The sequence below is a fragment of the Fukomys damarensis genome, unplaced genomic scaffold, assembly GCF_012274545.1.
Source record: "Fukomys damarensis isolate Sample0158 unplaced genomic scaffold, DMR_v1.0_HiC HiC_scaffold_22, whole genome shotgun sequence".
In the NCBI taxonomy this organism is placed as follows: Eukaryota; Metazoa; Chordata; class Mammalia; order Rodentia; family Bathyergidae; genus Fukomys; species Fukomys damarensis.
This window is the reverse complement of record NW_022900934.1, coordinates 5210921-5229221: the sequence shown is the minus strand read 5'-3', so window position 1 is coordinate 5229221 and position 18301 is coordinate 5210921. Positions and strand designations below refer to the sequence as shown.

The window sequence follows — 18301 nt, the reverse complement described above, 5'->3', positions numbered from 1 at the left end:
GGAGGTGCATCCGGGCTCAAGGGGCCCCTTGCCAAGTTCATGGCAATGAAAACCTCAGTGTGTCAAGCTCTCAGGCCCCACAGGAAAGTGACCAAAGGACACCTCCTAAATACGTACAAGTTCAAATTTAATATGACTGCTAGGAAAGCTGCAAGGCCCAGAGAGGAAAACTGCTACCTCCCGCTCTGTGCGTCCCGGGGATGCTGCTGCAGGGTGAGAACATCTTTGCTGAAGTACCTAGAGGGGCTTGGGGCTCAGCTGCTTGAGGAGAGCAAGGGCACCACCCAGCATGAGACACACAGCTCACCTCCTCCAAGTCTTTGTCTCCTACCTGCAAAGTAGTGTATGAACGTGTAATTCATTCATTCAGTCCTTGCATATTTTACCTTCAGCCCCTGCACATTAAACAAAAAATGAATAAGAGATATCTGCCGTGGGGAGTCTGGAAAACTTTAGAAAGCAGAGCCTGAGGCAAGAATTAAGAGGCTAATGTGCTACAGAGAGGGTCCATGTGTGGGGCAGTGGCGGTGAAGGAACAGGGAGGAGAGGAGGCTGGGAAGAGCCAGCCACAGGGCTGCAGCTGACACTGGCTGCCCGCCCACCCCGGTAGCTGGACAGGGACCTGCTGGGCCTCCCAGCAGTGAGGTCACTGGGTCCTGTACTTCACTGGAAAGGCTGAAAGTCAGGGCATCCTCAGCCGAGAAAATCAGCACGTGGAGGACCCTGCAGAGTCGTGCTAGGCTTGTGACCCAAGCTGGGGGAATAGGTAAGTAGAAAGGCAGGTTCCAAGGCCAGAGGGGCTGTGATATCACAGAGAGATCATTGGGGCCTCTCATGTGGCCTGAGGAAAGAGGATGTCTGCATCCTGACCCCCAACACATGAGTACATTTGGGCCGAGGAAGGCGCCACCGTTACTAGGATGAAATGTCCAGTACTCATGACTTACAGGAGAAGTTTACTGTGGCTCACAGATCCAGCCAGCTCCAAGGCAGGAATGGCCCTGTGGAAGGGCCTGGGTACAGGACAGCTGCTCATGCCACAGCAACCGGAAGCAGAGGGCAGAGGAAGGAGTCAGGCACAAGAACTCGCCCTTCCAGGTCATGCCCCCAGGGACCCGATTCCCGCCAAGCCCCACTGCTCAGGTCCCCGCAGCTGAGCAGCTCATCCCTGGAAGAAGCCTCTGATGAGTGGAAAGGCCCTGTGATCCATCGCCTTCTGTACACTTGAGAACTCTGGGGGACATTGTAGACCCTAACCCTAACAAGAGGGACAGGGGTGGGAAAACCTCCAGACCCTGGCACAAAGGAGCTTGGGGACAGTGGAGAGGGCCAGCAGCTCGGGGTGCCTGGGTGGGGGGCACTGTGAGCCCGCGAGAGGGGAGCCGAGCCCGACACAGCACATGGGCTGTGCTAGCAGGGCGGGGACCCCACTGTGTACCCCACCTCTTGTTCTGATGGCCAGGGCTCTCTGGCGGCCATCTGCTGCTCTCTTGCTTTCTTTCCTTTTCTTCTCTCTCCTTCCTTCTGGGCTGAGCGCCCAGGGAAATTCCAGAGCCAGCACTGTATCCAGACACCAGGGGTGAGAAAGTCCCATCTTCCTTGCTAGACTTTTAACAACTCAGCCTCACACCTTGCCAGCCACAGGGGGCAGCGGATGGATCCAAGAGCTGGCAGCCTGGCTCCTCCACTGACCCGGAAGAAGCCACAGGCACCTGCAGGGGGTGGGTGGGAGGATGCTGGCTTCCTGATCCTTCCAGTGAGCCTGTCTTTCAGGCTATGGGAAGTGGTGATGTGAGGTAGGTCAGCTTCTGGGGCAGGGGGACCACAGGAAGAGGGCTGTGAAGGACTTAGAGTCCCTTCCTGCCAGCGTAGCTCCACGGGATGAGATGGTTCCGAGTTGCCCACCAGGATTTCCCAGCCTCACTTTTGGCCCCATCTCCTGAGAGATCTGACTCCAATCTATCCAATCAGAATGGCCAGCTCTTAAAGCCACTGTGACTGGGTCAGGGATGGGCACATGACTCAAAACTGGGCCAATCAGAAGTTCAAGACCAAGGCTCTAGGGCAGGTGCTTCGGTGAATGAATGAGGAAGTCCCAGCCAGCTAAGAGGCTCCGTCTCTGGGTTTGAGAGGCGGAATTATGGTTCTCTGGAAACTGTGAATATGTCACCTTACATTGTAAAAGAGACTTTGCTGATATGATTAATTAAGGATCCTGAGATGCAAAGATTATCCTAGCTCGTTTTGGCAGGGCCTACATAATCACAGGGTCCTTGTAAGAGGGAGGAGGACGGGAGAGAGACACGGCCAGAGCATGTGATGCAGCTGCTGGCTTGACGGGGCGAGACTGGGGCTAAGGAATGGGGTGGCCTCTAAGAGCTGGACAAGAAAATGATTCTCCACTAGAGCCTCCAGAAGGAAGGCAGCCCTGTTTACACTCCGCCTTTGATCTAGTAAAATCCCTTTTAGACTTCTGACCTCCAGAGCCTATTCAGTTTGCATTGTTCTAGGCCACTGAGTTCCTGGCATTTCGTGTGAGCAGAGAGAGGAAAGGAGTACAAGGCACGTTGGTTCTTTCTGTCCAGAGCTGCTTCGTTTCTCATGTCACCCTCTCCCCTTCAGAGACTTGGGGCTTGTAGGGTTCTGGGGAGAGTTCTTCTGGTTTGAGCCTGGTTTGTGGGTGCTTCTGCAGCCAAGTGTCCCTCTGCCTGATTCTTCAGGGCCTGCCATCCCCAAAGGGCCCTACATGTTCTTTTGCCATTGTTTGCGCTGAGGTAAAACCCAGTGGTCACGCTGGGGCCAGATGTGGGTTCCCTTGGAGGTCTGTGGTCAACCTCCATTCTGGCTGGGCTGGGCTGTCTGTGGGGTCGCCCCCCACCCCTATGGCTGTGACTCGGGCCCATGGCCGTCCTCCCTCTCCTTCCCTGTGCACCACGACCAAAGTATATTCTGTGAATTTCCCCGCACACACATTCATGTCACCAGCTTCCGGGTCAAGCACTGACCCTTTCCAGCTCCCCAGGAGCTCACATCCCCCCCCCGCCTCACAGCTGGCCCAGTCCGCAAAGCTCCCCTCTGTCCTGACTCGTATCACAGCCCATTGGCTTGCCACCCTTGGCCCTCACGTAATGAGGATTGTACAAGGTGCATTCTTTGTGTTTGGCATCTTGTGCCTGGATATTAACTCCACAGCCACGTGGGCCAATAGCCTTGTCCATATCCCTGCCTGTGAGTCCTTGGTACGCTGCGGTGCCACACCGTGAAGACCCATTGTCCTCCTGATGGGTGTATGTTTGGGTTGTTTCCAGGTGTTAGCTCTCGCAGGTGGTTTAGTCCACTCTGTGCCACTAGGACAGAATACCTGAGACCAAGAGATTTGCAATGACCAGAAATGCTCACGGTTTTGGAGACTAGGAAGTTCGAGATCAAGGGCCCACAGCTGCCAAAGGCCTTCTTGCCGTGTCATTCCGTGACAGAAGGTGGAAGGGCAAGAGAGGGTGAGAGAGCAGGAGATGGCACGCGCAGTCTCAAGCTCTTTTCTAATTGGCATGGATCTGTTCCTGAGGGTGGGGACCCCTGACCAGTCTGCTCCTAATGGTCCCACCTCCAAATACTTCCATCCGGGGACAGCTTCAGACCACGCTAGAAATGAGAAAAGCCGCTCCGAGCATTTGTGTACCTCTCTCAGGCTGGACTGTTGCCCATTACCATCAGGTAAATCATGGTAGCAGAATTGCTGCGGGACAAGGCTGGCGAATCGTCTGCTCTGACTTCTTCCTTTGATTCAGCTCTGACTGGTTGAGTTAGGCGTCAAAAGGTTTATTTCAATGTTCTTCAAAAACGTTTTCCTAAGCCAGGCGTGGTGGGGCATGCCTGTAGTCCCAGCACTAGGGAGGCTGAGGCAGGAGGATCGCTGTGAGTTTGAGACCAGCCTGGGCTACATAGTGAGTTCCACGTCAGTCTCAACTACATAGTGATACTCTGTCTCAAAAAATCAAAAAAATCAAAAACGTTTTCCTCAGGAAGCTCTCCTCACTGGTGCGTCTTCCTTGTGCTTTCTTGTGTGGGAAGTCCTTACCTGCTGTGCTGATGTCTGAAGGACAGTGGGACTGGCTGTCCTCTTTTCCTGTCACACTCATGTCCTTCGAAGCTTGGTGGGCATTGTTATTTTATTTTGTGGCATCAGATGCTGCTGTAGCAAGATCTGGGGATGGCCTCCGCGCTCCCTGCTTTTATCAAAAATTTATTTTTTTCATAGAACACAGTGCTCTTTTCCTCCTAATTTAAACTTTCAGAGATTTTTCTTAATTGCAGGGAAGTCTTCTTATTTCATGCATTTTAAAAATCTCTTGCTATTAGTGAGAATTTTCATTCGAGAATACTCAAAGAAACCTTATTCTGTACCACCTATATTAACCTTCCAAGCCTATTGGTTTTTTTTTTTTTTGCTTTTTTCGTGTTTATTCATTGCATCTCAGGCCTTTTCTTTATGCCAAGGGTTTGATTCCAGCCCTATCTATTCTGTCCTCTGTTAGTCATCATTACTTCTTAGTTATGTAATGAATTCATTTTGTTTTTTACCTGTTTCCTTAGAGCAGTTGAGTTAGTTCCTTTCTTTGGGTCTCATTTGCACCCTTTTCTCTAAGAAGCTCCTTGAGATAGAAGCTTAGATAGTTGGTTTTTCACCATCTGCATCTCTAACCCTCGAAGAACTGTGTCAGCTGGCCCCACAGGTTACACTGATATAACATGCTTTTATTAATGGGTTTTTTTCGATAATGTTTGAGTTATTTAGAACTGTGTTGCTTAGTATCCAAGCTAACTGGAACTTATTTGTCATTCATTTCCAGTTACATTCCATTGTTTCTCTTTCTGCAGCGCTGTAAAGATGCTCACCATTCATCTCTCTGCCCTGTCACTCCCGACAAGGGATGAATCACTGCTCTGTTATTTCCTGAGTGCGACGCACCTTTTTCTTCTGGCTGCTTTTAGTATTTTCTTTTAAAATCTTTAGCTCTGATGTATCCAATTTTGCGTTCATCCACATTTCTCCTGCTTTGGGGTTTGCCAAGCTTCTCAACCTTGTCTGCCTTGCTGCTGGCACCTAGAAGAATCCCTTGTTTGTATTAGAGATCCAGGGAATAATTTTTGGATAAATAAACAGATACCATGAGAAACAGTGTTCAGTCATAATTAAGAACGTAGGCTTTGGATCCAGAGACCTGGGTTTTAATTCTGCCTGAGGCAGTGTGAGCTGGGACGAGTTGCCCAGCCTCTTTTGGCCTTGACTTCTGTGTCTGTGAAAACGGGGCTGAAAGCTGGGTCTCCCTGGTACAGCTGTGGAGGACACTGGCCAGGCAGTGAGGATGAAAACTCTCGGTCTGTCCGTGCTTTCCTGCTCTCCACTAGACAGAAGTTTATCTTTGCCTGTAACAGCTGCCTCCCTGTACTTTCTGAGGGGATTTATATTTATGCTCTGTTGTGGAGGAACAACAGAACCCAGATGCAAAAAAACCAGAAGAACCCAGAGAAGCTAAATGGATGTATTCGATACATGAAAGGGGGGAGGAAGGAGAGCAAGCCGAGTGGCTGAGAGATTTCTGGGGATGAGTGAGTGGCAGGCTCTGGAACCACGGTGGATTAGGAGAAGAGCAAGGGGTGGTAGAGGGTGGTAGTGTTGCTGTGGCCATGGAATAGACCCTGGCAAAGTTCTTGGAGACTCAAGAGGAGCTCGGTTCCTTAGGATCACCGGCAGCCATGTTTCAGAGGCAGCTCCATGTAGAAGCCGAGCTGACTGGGGCTTCATCTGGGCAATAAAATTAGACGTCGCAAAGAGCTTCGCAAGTGCTTGGCCCGTAGTAGGTGCTTTAAGAGCATTCGCGTTACTGTGGTTGCCCATCAGAGTATTCCATATGGACACAGACTGATCAGCATCTGCCGGGCACTGTGCCCTCCTCACATTCACTGAACCCCTACCACCTGCCCAGGCTTCGTCCGAGGATTCAGGGATGTGGCAGTGAGGTAGTGGGCTGGAGGTCCTTCCTACATGCAGCTCAAACTCTGCGAAGGGACCAGCGTGTGACAAAGCTCAATGCCACCTTTAAGTAGCTTTTCCAGAATGCCTACGTTTAAGAACCTCAACACAGGAAGGCTTTTCCGGTTGCTGGTCAGGTCTGCGGACTTCAGAGGAAGGAGCAGTACTCTGTGTGGAGGCTCAGGGAAACCTCTAAGAGGAAAGCAGCCATATGGAGGCTTGACGTAGAAGAGGCAAGCCGCGGAGGGCCGAGTGGCCTCCTCTGGGCGGACACCCACATTGCCAGCACGAGTGTCTTCGGTGTACACCACGTACCTGCAGCTTGAGTTTGCACTCAGCAGATGTAGTCAAAGCAGTTGAGGTCATAAGCAGCTGGGAATCACATAAACTGCTAAACCCAGATACAGTGGGGTTTGCAGATAAGGTAACGGGAGCGGGGCAGCTGGAGGGTGGGCTGTTGCTTACAGTCATGTATGACCATGCAATTGACCTCACCGGACTCTTCTCTGAAGTTGTTCTCACATCTCCCTGCCTTCCTCCCTCCCACCGACCCATCCATCCTTCATCTCCCTTCCATCTATCTACCTATCTATCTATCCATCTATCTATCTATCCATCCATCCATCTATCTATCTACCTACCTATCTACCTACCTACCTATCTACCTATCTATCCATCTATCTATCTATCTATCCATCTATCTATCTATCTATCTATCTATCTATCTATCTATCTACCTTCTATCTATCTATCTACCTATCTACCTATCCATCTATCTACCTATCTATCTATCTATCTATCTATCTATCTATCTATCCATCTATCCATCTACCTATCCATCTATCTATCTATCTATCTATCTATCTATCTATCTATCTACCTATCTATCTACCTATCTATCTATCTATCTATCTATCCATCTATCTACCTATCTATCTATCTATCTATCTATCTACTTATCCATGTATCATCTATCTTTCTTAAGGAAATCAGAATGTTCCGGATATATTCAAAGTGCTTACTTTTCCTTCATATGGGGGAGTGCCCTGAGGACCCGCGGTCCTCTGGAAGGAAACTCCTAGACGCATGGGGCACTTGGGAGAGTGGGCAGCCGGGAGTTCTTCATTACATGCTGGTACCCCACCCTGGCTGTGTGCTGATCCGTCCGTCACCACTTAGGTGTCCCTACCTGTCAGAGGTTCCAGCAACTCCGATCCCAGTAGACTGTAATCCTCTGTATGGCCTTTACCATCTCCCAAGTTTTGGGGATGGCCATCTGCCTTGTGACCTCAATTCTCTAAGGGAGCTGAGAGGATAATTTCAGTTTGTTCAGGTTTTTTTCTTATCATCGGGACGAGAATGATGACTTCCAAGCACTTTATATGTTGAAGAAACTGGATATCTTGGGAATGCGTTTCATAATCAGGTCACAATGCTGTTTACGGCCAGTTACTCACAGCTCCCCGACAAGCTCACAGCCAAGGCATGAAGGTTCTTTGCTGCAGGAGTGCCCAGTGATCCGGGCCTTCTGCATGCGAGGGCAGGTGACTGCAGGCCTCCGAGCTGGGCGGGCACTCTGCTCAGCACAGGTTGGCAGGAGGCCCGGGTGGCAGTGTCGGGAAGCCGGTCCCCGTCTGTGGTTTGTGCAGAGCAGGGCCCAGGCTGAGACAGGACCTGAGCTCAGCGTCACCCTGAATTTCCCGTCCGGTTCCTTTCTTGCCTCACCCTGGCACAGGTCCTGGTTATGAGCTCAGAATCCATGTGGCCAGAGCTTGTCCCCGTCCGTTACCTGCCAGAGAGTCATTTTGGATGAGGGAATAAACTTTAGTGCCTCAGTTTCCTTACTTGTATGGTGAATTTCCTTCGGCTTACTGCAAGTGTTAAAGGAATGAACAAGGGGGAAACTTCTTAGAATGGAGCCGAGCCGGGCACCTAGCAAGCCCTCTGAAGCACCGCCCATTTCTTCGTCCTCCTTTCGAGTCTGGGGCAGAAGCTGCCCCTGGCTGGGCCCCTTTTCTGCCCCTACTCTTACCTGCAGCTGGGCCCTCCCCTCAGCTACCCTCTGCTCCTTGGGGCTTGCTTGTGCACAGAAGTGACAGGAGGGCAGTGGAAGGGACAGGCTGCAGGGCTGGGGGTGGCGTTTGGCCTTGTGTAGTGGGAGATGGGTAAAGATCTGCTTCCCCGGCCACAGTGGGACAATCCCTGGGAGCCTCTGCACATTTACTTGAGTACTCGGAGGGAAGCTGCGCCTTATGTACATTATCAACCTCTCCCTTCCCTCTCCCGCCTGTCCTTACACCTCACTCACCCTGCTTGCTCAAGCTAGAATCACCGCCTGATGAGCCACCTGGCCCCAGACTGTGTCTCCAGCTCTGGGGAGCCCAAATAAGGCAGCTCCTGGCCACTGGCTTCACCTAGGGAAAGCCATCTCTACACTGCTGCCCAGTGTACCCATCTCATGTGCAGGAGGAGATGATCCACTTGGGCAGTGGATCCCTCAGTCCCAGCATCCCTCGGTCCCAGCATCCCTCAGTGCCAGCACCCTTCAGTCAAAAACAGCTCCAAGCTGTGTGTCAAGGCACCATTCGGAAAGCACTGGGTCAGGCCCTCCTCTGAAGCTTGGGCTTTCTGTGCTGAGACATGTGGTGCCCCAGTGTGTGCGACACTGACTGGAAGAGGTGGCTGATCAGGGAGGAAGTAGCTGAACTCACCTCTACCCCAGGCCAGGCAGTGATAAGGCTGCTGAGCCTCAGGCCACTTGTGTGTGAAAGGGGCAGAGAGCAGGAAGGACCTGGGGGCGGGCAGCGATTGCAGGAAGAGGTGGTGCTGAGAAAGGCTGAGCCCTCACATTCATGCTGATTTGATTGCTCTAGACCTGGGGCGGGGGCTGAGCCCAGCCGGGCTGCAGGGGTGGAAGCAGGGAGAGCCCATTTCTGGGACCAGTGGGAGCCGTGACTGGGGGATGGGCTGTAGGGCGCATGTATGGAATCGTACCGCTGGCACTGATGAGTAGGGGCATTTCAGTGGACTGTCACAGCTCAGTGTGAAGCTCACGGGGCATTCTCTAGCACTTCCCTCTTCACAGATGAGGTCTCTCTGCATCTCTGTATCTCTGTACAAAGCCCAGGTTATCTGCTTCTCTGCCCCAAAATACCAAAACCCACAATGCTCTTCCTTTAGGAGAAGGAAAAGCAATTATGACCCACAGGACCCCAGGGAAGGAGATATACCCAAAGGAGCCCTGCAGAGATTTCCTAATTTGCATCATGGTGACGCTTGACAGCGCTGTCTTATTGCAGGTTAATCAAACTTGACACATTTGCCCTGAAGAAAATAAACTTCCCTTTAAGGATGTGGCAGAGAAACACAGCCGGGAAATTTTATCATTAAAAAAAAAAATCCAGAAGGGATTGAAGAATCTGACTTCTCCTTCATGCGACGCATCTGCAATTTTGACAGTTTGCTGATGAAAGAAAAAACATCTAAACAAAACGTGTCTTCTGAGCAGGGAAGGCACCTGCCTGGAGAGCGGGTGTCGGGAACAAAGCGAACAATTTCTTTGACGTCTCCCTTCCCCACTGATGTCAGTTTCCTTCCTCACCTCCTCTTCCAGGACTTCTGAGTCTCCTACCCCTCCTCCTCCCTGCTGATCATTTCTAATTCCCCAGCCATATCTGCTCACCCCTGGCCCATCCCACGCCCTCTCCTCCTCCACCACCTGAGAAGGTCCCTCATTTTCCCTTCAGGTGTTTGTTCTCTGTGGTCCTTGCTATCAGCTGAGAGTGTGAGGAGCCCACCGCCCACTGGTTTTGGCCAGTACCCACCCATGCTACGGAGGGCTGTCATAGTCAGGCTCGGGCATGCTGGGACCCAGGGGATCCAACAGTCTCACAAGAAGTGGTGCTCTACTGTCTGACTATGCTTTTCTCCATGTTGGTTCTATTCTCCAGCATGTGGTCCTCATGCAGTCACCCTCAGGAGCTCCCAGTTTATATTCCTGCAGCCTGACATCTCTAGCAGAGAGTGTACATCACTTGGCCAAATTTCTCTTGACATCTTCTGTGCCTACCTTTCACTGGCTGGGCTGGGATCACACGCCCCATCCATGAGCCAATTACTACAGCTAGGAAGATGAGAACGGCGAAGATCCCTGAGAGACTAAGCCTGGCCACATGTCTTCTCTGGGAACAGAACCCTGTAGCTGGAGAATCAGGGAGGGGAAGCCTCTGGGTCTTGTGGCCAACCCTGCATGTAGTGCTATGTGTGAGAGTCAAACCCAGCCCTGAGATTGTGTCCTATGGCTGGGATCGAGGCCATATATCTTCTTCACACTGGAACCCAGACATGGTTCCAGGCATAGACTTCGGGGTCAGATGGAACTGGATTCAAATCTGAATCCACCCACTTCCCAGTGACATCACCTGCTTCTGTCAGCTCGGGCTGGCCTCACAGGGGCGTGCGTGTTCTGAAGGATCCATGTTCTACCGGCGCCACCACAGGATCTTTGTGATTTGGAAATGAAAGGCTGTGTTTTCATTCTGCAGTGGGCCTGATGAGCGGTGTGGACCCACCGAGGTCTGGGACATGGCAAGGGCTCAGTCTGTCCCACACGGTCACAGACAGGAGCCCTGGCGGGTGGCCAATGTTCCTTCCCTGTGGGGTCCCATTTCCTTCCCCACTTTTACCTCCCTCTGTATCACAGGCTCTCACCTTCCCTCCATTCTTGCCCACTGGTGTCCTGCCCACTGTTTGACCCCATTGCCCACCAGCCAACTCTCCAGCCCCCTGTGCTCATCGCCCACAGGGCAGCCCGAGGGCATGAGCTGGAAGTGTGGCTGAGGTGAGGCCCGAGATGTCCCTTGGCTAACACGGCACAGGGTGACAGGATAAACGCTTCCTCTGCTGGTGCCGCAGGGACAGGAAGCTCCGAGAGACCCTGACCTCGTAGGCTCAGAGGTGGCCAGAGCAGCCACAGTCCCTCTTCCTCCTTGTGGGATGTGCTGGATGTTCCCTGTACCGTGGGCTCTCAGATGGGCTGCCACATACAGTTCCGTGTGTAGCTGCTTGTGGGGACCGGGCTGGTGCACCCACTCTCTCCTCCCCTTGGTCTCTCTGACCTCTCTGAGGACAGTGACCAAGGAACTGTCCCATGCTCGGAGCCTGGTGCTGCAGTCGCGGGCCATATACTCCCCACGCACTTCTAGCTCCGTCGGAGATGGCTTTGCAGCGGCATTTTGCTGGGATGCAGTGTGGGCAGGTCATGCTCATGGTCTCAGGGCCGGATGTGGGTGAGTTTCAGTTTTCAGGGTTGTGGTTCAACTTCTACAAATGCTGCCAGGTGCCATCCGTGGAGGAACATCCCCAGGATGGACTCTCGCTGTCCCTGCGTGTCCCCATCCCCTGTTCTTGCAGCCCCTCCCCGTCTTGGTTGGGCCTTGAGTTTCAGGTGAGTGATTTTCCCCAGACAGGTCTGATGCAGACTGATGCTGCAGTCACTGTTTGTCGGGAGTAGGTTTGGGTTTGGGAATTTTACAAAATGTCTCTATGGGTTGCAACCGTGATTATGTCCAAAATGAAACCTCAGTGTCAGTGTTCCTCATTCCCACAAATACCGCTGAACAGTTCCAAAGGTACGGGTATAGATCTGTGAGGATGCAAGCCTCGGGGGACTTATTTGACCTTGGGAGGCATTGGTTCGCATATGCTGTGAAATGGGGCTTCTGGGAAGACTGGGAGCCTCTTGGACAAGCCCAGGTTTGCAGGAAGGTGAAGATGGGTAGGAAAAGTCCATGTTTTCCTGAGTCACCTCAAGTCCCCACGAAGATACTAGTGGAGCCGCCTGCTGGACCAACTGAGGACTCAACTTATGACTGGGGTATGTTCCTCCAGCATGGTGTGACCAACTTGTCCTGGTTTTCCCAGGACTGTCCCAGCTTTTACCCTGAACGTCCTGCCTGTAGTCCCAGGGAAGGCAGGAGATTTGGTCACTTGGCTTGGCACTGTCATCAGTAGAGTGGAGGTGGTAATGGTGGAGACCAAATATGTTTGTGCAAGGAAAATGCAGATGGCCAGAGACAGCACGGTGCAGTCAGGAGAGCTTGAGAGTGGAAAGGAAGCAGTCAGCTTGCTAGCAGCTGGCCCCAGCTTGGCCTTCTGCCTCCCTCTTTGCCTCCCTCTGCGGTCCTCAAGGGGCAGAAACCCACCCCCTCAGGGTAATACAGCTGACACTGTGTCCCAGCCTCAGCCCAGGTGCTACTGGAAGGATTTCTGGAGTTGGGCCCAATGGAAGGAAGTTAGGTCATGGGAGGCATGGCTGCGAAGAGGCCCAGTTCCTCCTCACCCCCCCCCAGTTGCCATAGAAGAGGAACTTCCTCTGTCACATGCTCCACCATGATGTATTATGGTGTCACAGGCCCCAAAACAACAGCCAACAAACCATGGGCTGAAACCTATGAGCTAGTACCAACTTTCCCTCACTGTAAGGAGATCACCTCTGTGTTTTCCCAGGGTAAGGAAAGGCTCAACACACAAAGGAATGCTCCCTGCTCCTGACAATTGTATCCCCATTTCAGTGAGGAGAAGCCAGAGGCTCAGAACAGAAGCTCCTTCCCACAGTGAGTCAAGATGACTCGTCCAGATCTTTCTGGCAAAAACGTTCTCACCGCTTTTGAGACTGTACTGAAAGAAACTTCCAGAAACAAGGTCAAGAATGAAACCTTGGAGGACTCACACCCTCACAGGCCCACCTCAGAGCCAACAGGAAGTCGAGGCTTTGGCTCCTCCACGGCTTCCTCCCACTGAGCTCCTGCTACATGGTGTGGTCGGGCCCGAGTGAGGCTGGCTGTTCACTTGCCCTCTGACTTCTCCTCTGTGTGTGAGCAAAGTGGCTTCCATGTCAGCCACACTTTGGGGACAGACGCTCACATCCTGGCAGATATGAAGCTGCCCTGCTCTGCTCGGTACTCTGTGGTCCTGGCCAGGCCTGGCCTTCCTGCTGCCCAGTTCCAACCCTGGCAGCCGGACGAGTCTGGATGGGATCTCAGGTCACAGGGTCCAATGGACTTTTCTCATTTCCCAGACAGTCCCCGGGGGGATATTCATCAAGTCCTCTCAGGTCAAGTGGACACAGACTGAGTCTGTTCAGGTTGCTTAGCACCACCCAAGTCACTGTGACCTGGCAGACGTCCACCCTACCAGATGTGCACAGAGGCCCTGGGGAAGGTGTGATGAGGGTTTGGAGGGCAAGTCCAATGGGGGCATCGTGTCACTGCAGAATCTTGAGGGCAGGGGTGGCACAGACTGTAAAAGCCACATGCTGAGAGTTTGATTAAAAAATGACAATGAAAAAGCTCAGCCTCTGCACCCGCAGAATGGGCACGGACCTTTCTCTGAAATTCACTGGCTGGGTAGCCTGAGAGAAGGGACCTGCCGAGCTGAGCCTCACTTCACTTCCTCCCCTGATCCACAACCTGTGGACAGTGCTGGCGCTCATCGGAGAGTCTCTGCCTCCCAGCTGCCCAGAGGGCTCAGGTAGGATGGGACAGACGACCTCTTATCCAGTGACTCAGAACAGCAAAACATATTTCCTCAAAGCTCCAGAGGCCACAGTGCGAATCAAGATGTTGGCAGGGCCGAGCTCCCTCTGGAGGCTGCAGGGCAAGACCCCTCTGCCTCTTCCCAGCGAAGAAGGGGCTGGCCTGGCCGGTGGCTGTGCTACCCACATCCTGCCTCCATCTCTAAAGGGTGCTCTCTGCTCCTGTGTGTCCCTCAGGAAGTCACTCGTTACTAGAACTGAGACCCCGGGATCCAGGATGGCCTCTCTGTAGCTCCTTCCCTGCCCGTGGCTGCAGACACCCCTTTTCCAAGCAGCAACATCTTCACAGACTCAGGCACCTGCTGCCTAGCAGCTGAGGGGCAGACTCGGAGCCGGGTTCCTGAGCTGAAGTTCTGGGTTCCTCGCTCCCCGAGGGACGTCCTCAAATCTCTCCGTGTTAAATTTTCAAACTGTGAAAGGAGGATTCTAATAGGATGTATTTTAAGGGACCATTAAACGGGCTAACATGTGTCCCAGGCTTAGCACAGTCCCGGTCATATGATAAATGCCACTAAATGGCAGCCGAGACTGTTATTTTAAGATAAAGTTGGTATTTTACACATCCTTGCTTAGCAGTTTACCAAGCTCCTTTGCTCCTTTCTGGCCCTCTGTGGACCCCTCTGCTCCTTCCCGGTGACACCTGCTCACCACGAGCTCTGCGTCCGGTCCCACCCTGAGCCTCCGTGGTGAGGGAACCATCCATCAAGCAAGAACCGTGTCCCCTCCCTCCCCAGCTGCGGCTGGGGCAGAATGCTCAAGTGCCGTTTCTGCAGAGCACTTTGTGAAACGAGAGCGGCTGAACGGTCTCGGGTGTAGGAGTAATTATAATTCCCAAGTTTCTCCGAACATTTTTCTAACTGGATCTTTTTGTGTCGCTGTCTCAGAATAGACACACTTGTGGGCTTTCCTGGGCTCAAAATAGTCGTGAGATAGGGATTGAAATCGACATCCGAGTTTGAATTACAACAACTCGGTTACAACTTCTGATTGGATGGCTCTCGCCAGCCACACGCAGCTCTCTCTGCAAAGATGGCTTCCTTTTATGGAAGAACAGAGCCCTGTGAGAAGCTGTGTTCCCAGGAGCGGCCCTCTGGCAGAAGGGCTAAGGCTGCGACCCACGCCTCCAGTGGGCTGTGTTGCCCCTGTCTGCTCTGGGTGGGCTCTGTGCCTGCAGCAGGCCCTCCTAGAAGCATAGGCCCAGTCTGTCCCGTGTCCCTGTGCCTAAGTGAGAGCACAGCTGCAGCCGGACCAACAGGGTTGAAACTCGCCTCTCCCGCTCTGGACTGTTGTGTCTGTAGGGAACTTGCATCAGCCCTCCATGCCTCGGTTTCCCCTCTGTGCAGGTGAGATGGTCTATGCCAGCCAGAGCTGCTGGAGAGATGAGATACAGCAGTAGGTAGGGGCGGTGACCAGGAGTGGAAGATCTTTTCAATTGTTCAGCACACAGTCGGTGCACTGTACCTTTGCAAACCCAGAGTTAGGAGTCACTGGCCCTCCCCGGCCACCCCCAAAGGTCTCAAAAGGCAAGCGGGGGTCTCTACTGGGGCGGGTTCTCTGGGGGATCCAGGGAGGGAAGGGCCGTGGGGAGGAGGCAGCCATGGTTACAGCTGAAGCAGACCTAGGAGGAAAGAGAACCGTCTCCGCCCTGGACTCTTCATTCCTTTTCTTCAACATGACACAAAATGTACTTAAAAGGCTGAAGGAAAAGACAAAGCCATTGCCCACTCCCTGCCCCATCCCAGGGTGCAGTGCACGAAGAGACTGAAATCCTAGGCATGGCTCAGGCAGTCTTGGGGAATCTCCCGCTCTGGCCGTGTCCCTGGGAAAACCCACCCGTGTAACAGAAAGATGTGCATTTTTAACAGAGAGATATGCACCTCATTTTGCTTTTAAGTGGTCTATTATTGGCTTAACTGAAATGGAGAAGCAGGGAGAGGCCCTCACTAGTGAGCACCCCACTCACCCTTCACAGAGCTAGAAGGTGACAGATGCTGGCGGGCAAGTACGCCTCGTGCCACTGAGGTCTCTGCACTTTTCTGAGTGCCTGTCACACTCTGATGGGAGGAGGAAGCTGTTGTGCCGCTGCCCAGAGACCTCCAGCCACAGAGTCCACTTTTCTCAGAGCAAGTTCGAGCACCGAGGAGACAAGAAGAAGCCAGGAGCTGGGCAGCCAGTAGCTGGGAGTCACGGCTGGGTCTCTTCCGTACCATGTCGCCTTTATCTCCGGAAGATAAGGCACTGTCTGTGCATTTGGTTATAACATCGCACCAGGGTGCAGCTGGGCGAGCTGCAGCCTGACAGTTCCATTATTACTGTGTCACTCACCTCGGAGTTAAGGGTGAAGCTGGAATAAATACGGAATTATCAGGCAAAAAAGGGATAGTGGTTCCCCCTCTCTTCCAGGGAAATTGCTCTTTTAAAGTCACGGTGTCCTCCCCTTGGTTGACACGAGTGCAGGGGGAAGACCAGCCCCTGAGCTCACCCCAGAGCTTCCTTGCCAACACCATACCCAAGGCTGCCCCTGAGATGGGCACTGTGGACACCATAAAGGTGAGGAAGAGGAGGGAGCGGCAGGGAGGCTGGGCCAGTCCGGAAGGTCAGGTTGGGCACTGCACAACCCAGCCCCAGCAGGCCACACTTGCAGAAACAGGGTGTGACTTCTTATATCAGTGTCTTCTCAGACCTTGTGAACCACCAGCCAGGCTCTCGAGGCCTTTGAGATGCGGTGGCCGGTCTGCTTGGCCTGCAAAACTCCTCACCATCCCTCACAAAGGCCCCCAGTCAATGCCTCGGCCTCCGCTCCCTCCCGACGGCTCTCCAATTTTCCCTTGACTGGGTGCTCATCTCCCACTTGGCTTTCTCCACTGTCCATGCATCAGAGGCCTGGGTCTGCTGGGTTGTGTGTGAGCTCCCAGTCAGGAAAGCCCGAGAGCACAGCCTGGCCCAGAACTGACGTCCTTTGGCTTCCTTCCCTCCTACTATCAGAAAGCTTTATTTTTATTACCAAAATCCCCACTGCCACAGGTGGGACCCCAGGCAGAGGCCAGGGCATGGGCTTGCAGCTCCAGATGTCTGTCTTTTGTGATATTTTATTATTATTAAGCCCCAACAGCACTGATTGGCCACAGCCGCCAGTAATGTGATGATCGCATCTCACAGTGGAGTCCGCTAAGAAGTCTCCTGCTTTCTGACCCTCACGGAGATCCAGGGAGAGGGACTCCAGGGCACTCCAAGAATCAAAACATAGATTCGAAATCCAAGCCGCCTCCCTCATCAGGATCAACCCAGGCCTCTCGCAAGCACTTGGTCAAAATGAGTTTCCAAGAAGAAGCTCTGTTTTAAATTATGTTTTTGTGGATAGATCGAGATTTAAGCGAATATTTAGACTGCAGTTCACAAAAACCTCTCTCTTTGGGGTGGAAAAGAAAACTGGCTTTCATTTTGAAGTTTCTGTCTTTGTCAGCATTTCTAATGGCAAGAGTGACAAAGTCGGCTTGCGAAGTGCCAGGACCGACAGCTGTGTTTTATTATTGAATATTTCTGGTGGCGAGCTTGGCCGCCACTCTGTTTATGTTGCTTGTAAGATTTCACGCAAGACTCCGCAAGGTCCTGGGCTTAAACTGGAGTGTCTGATCTGCTGGATAATTCCTTCCACCCCTTTCATTCCTGGGCCTTTTCTTTTGATTTTTTTCCAAGTGCATGTTGAGCACTGCCAGAAAATGGAGCCTGGAGTGGAGACCCCGGGTTCCTGCAGGGCCACAAGCCGCGCCCCTGCTCTGGGAGGACGGCTGCTTCCCTCAGGTGGCCTGAGGGCGTCTGCCTCTCCAAGGAGCTGCTGTCCCCCAGGTCAAGCAGAGAGGCTCCAGAGCCCGCCCTGACCCGGGCCTTTGAGCAAGCCCTGCCTCTTCTAGAGCCAGCTCTCTGCACTTTGTTTTTCAAAAACTTTCTGTTTTACTTAAACCCAGCCAGGCTGCTTTGGAGCACCACACTGGCTCTGGAGGTATGAATGCGGTCTCTGTGTTTGCCATAGTCTCTTTCCCTTCTTTTCCAATGTGAAAAAGGAAACTTGCAGGAGCAGAGGTCTAGCAAACCGGGCCACCCCTCAGCCACTTGTTTATTCATTTGCTTTGTCATCAGATGTTTGCAGGCAGCTCCTGCAGAGCATGGAAATGGAACCCAACATCAGCTGCCATCGCCCTGCACCCCAAAAGAACATCACTTCTGCCCCCCTTCTACACGCACTGGAATCCAAAGCTGTCTGTGCAGTGTCTGCAGCTCATGGCTGGGGGACTTGTCGCAGTTGCCTCTGGTGTGACCTCAAAATATGCCTAGTTTTGGCTCTGGGGTTCACTCACAGTCTGTGGCCTCCTTTTTTGGGGGCGGGCAGAGTCCTGTGAGGGATCCAGCCCTTCCCTGCATCTCCACCGAAAGCCTCTGAGCTCGAGACATCTGCGGGGTTGGAGAGTTTCCCGAGGGCTGCGACAAGTGGGAAGATTCACATCCCAAGGGACACACGACGTTTCATTTCCTCTGTATTTTTTCTCAAAGTTCCTCGCCACATTTACAGAATGGACTTCCCACCCGCAAGGTAAGAGCCAGGACTGTAATCATTCATCCACTCCTCCACCTATGCACTGTGTAGCTATTCAGCACCTAACAGATGTCGGCAAACC

At 52.7% G+C, this 18301-nt stretch overlaps 1 long non-coding RNA gene across 1 annotated transcript; it reads left to right on the top strand.

Moving 5' to 3' along the window:
- Positions 1-12483: 12483 nt before the first annotated feature.
- Positions 12484-18207, top strand: LOC104865322. The gene is made up of 3 exons (XR_781106.2): positions 12484-12542; positions 16032-16178; positions 17766-18207. It is a non-coding gene; the product is annotated as an uncharacterized LOC104865322 (long non-coding RNA).
- The last annotated feature ends 94 nt before the right edge of the window (positions 18208-18301 follow it).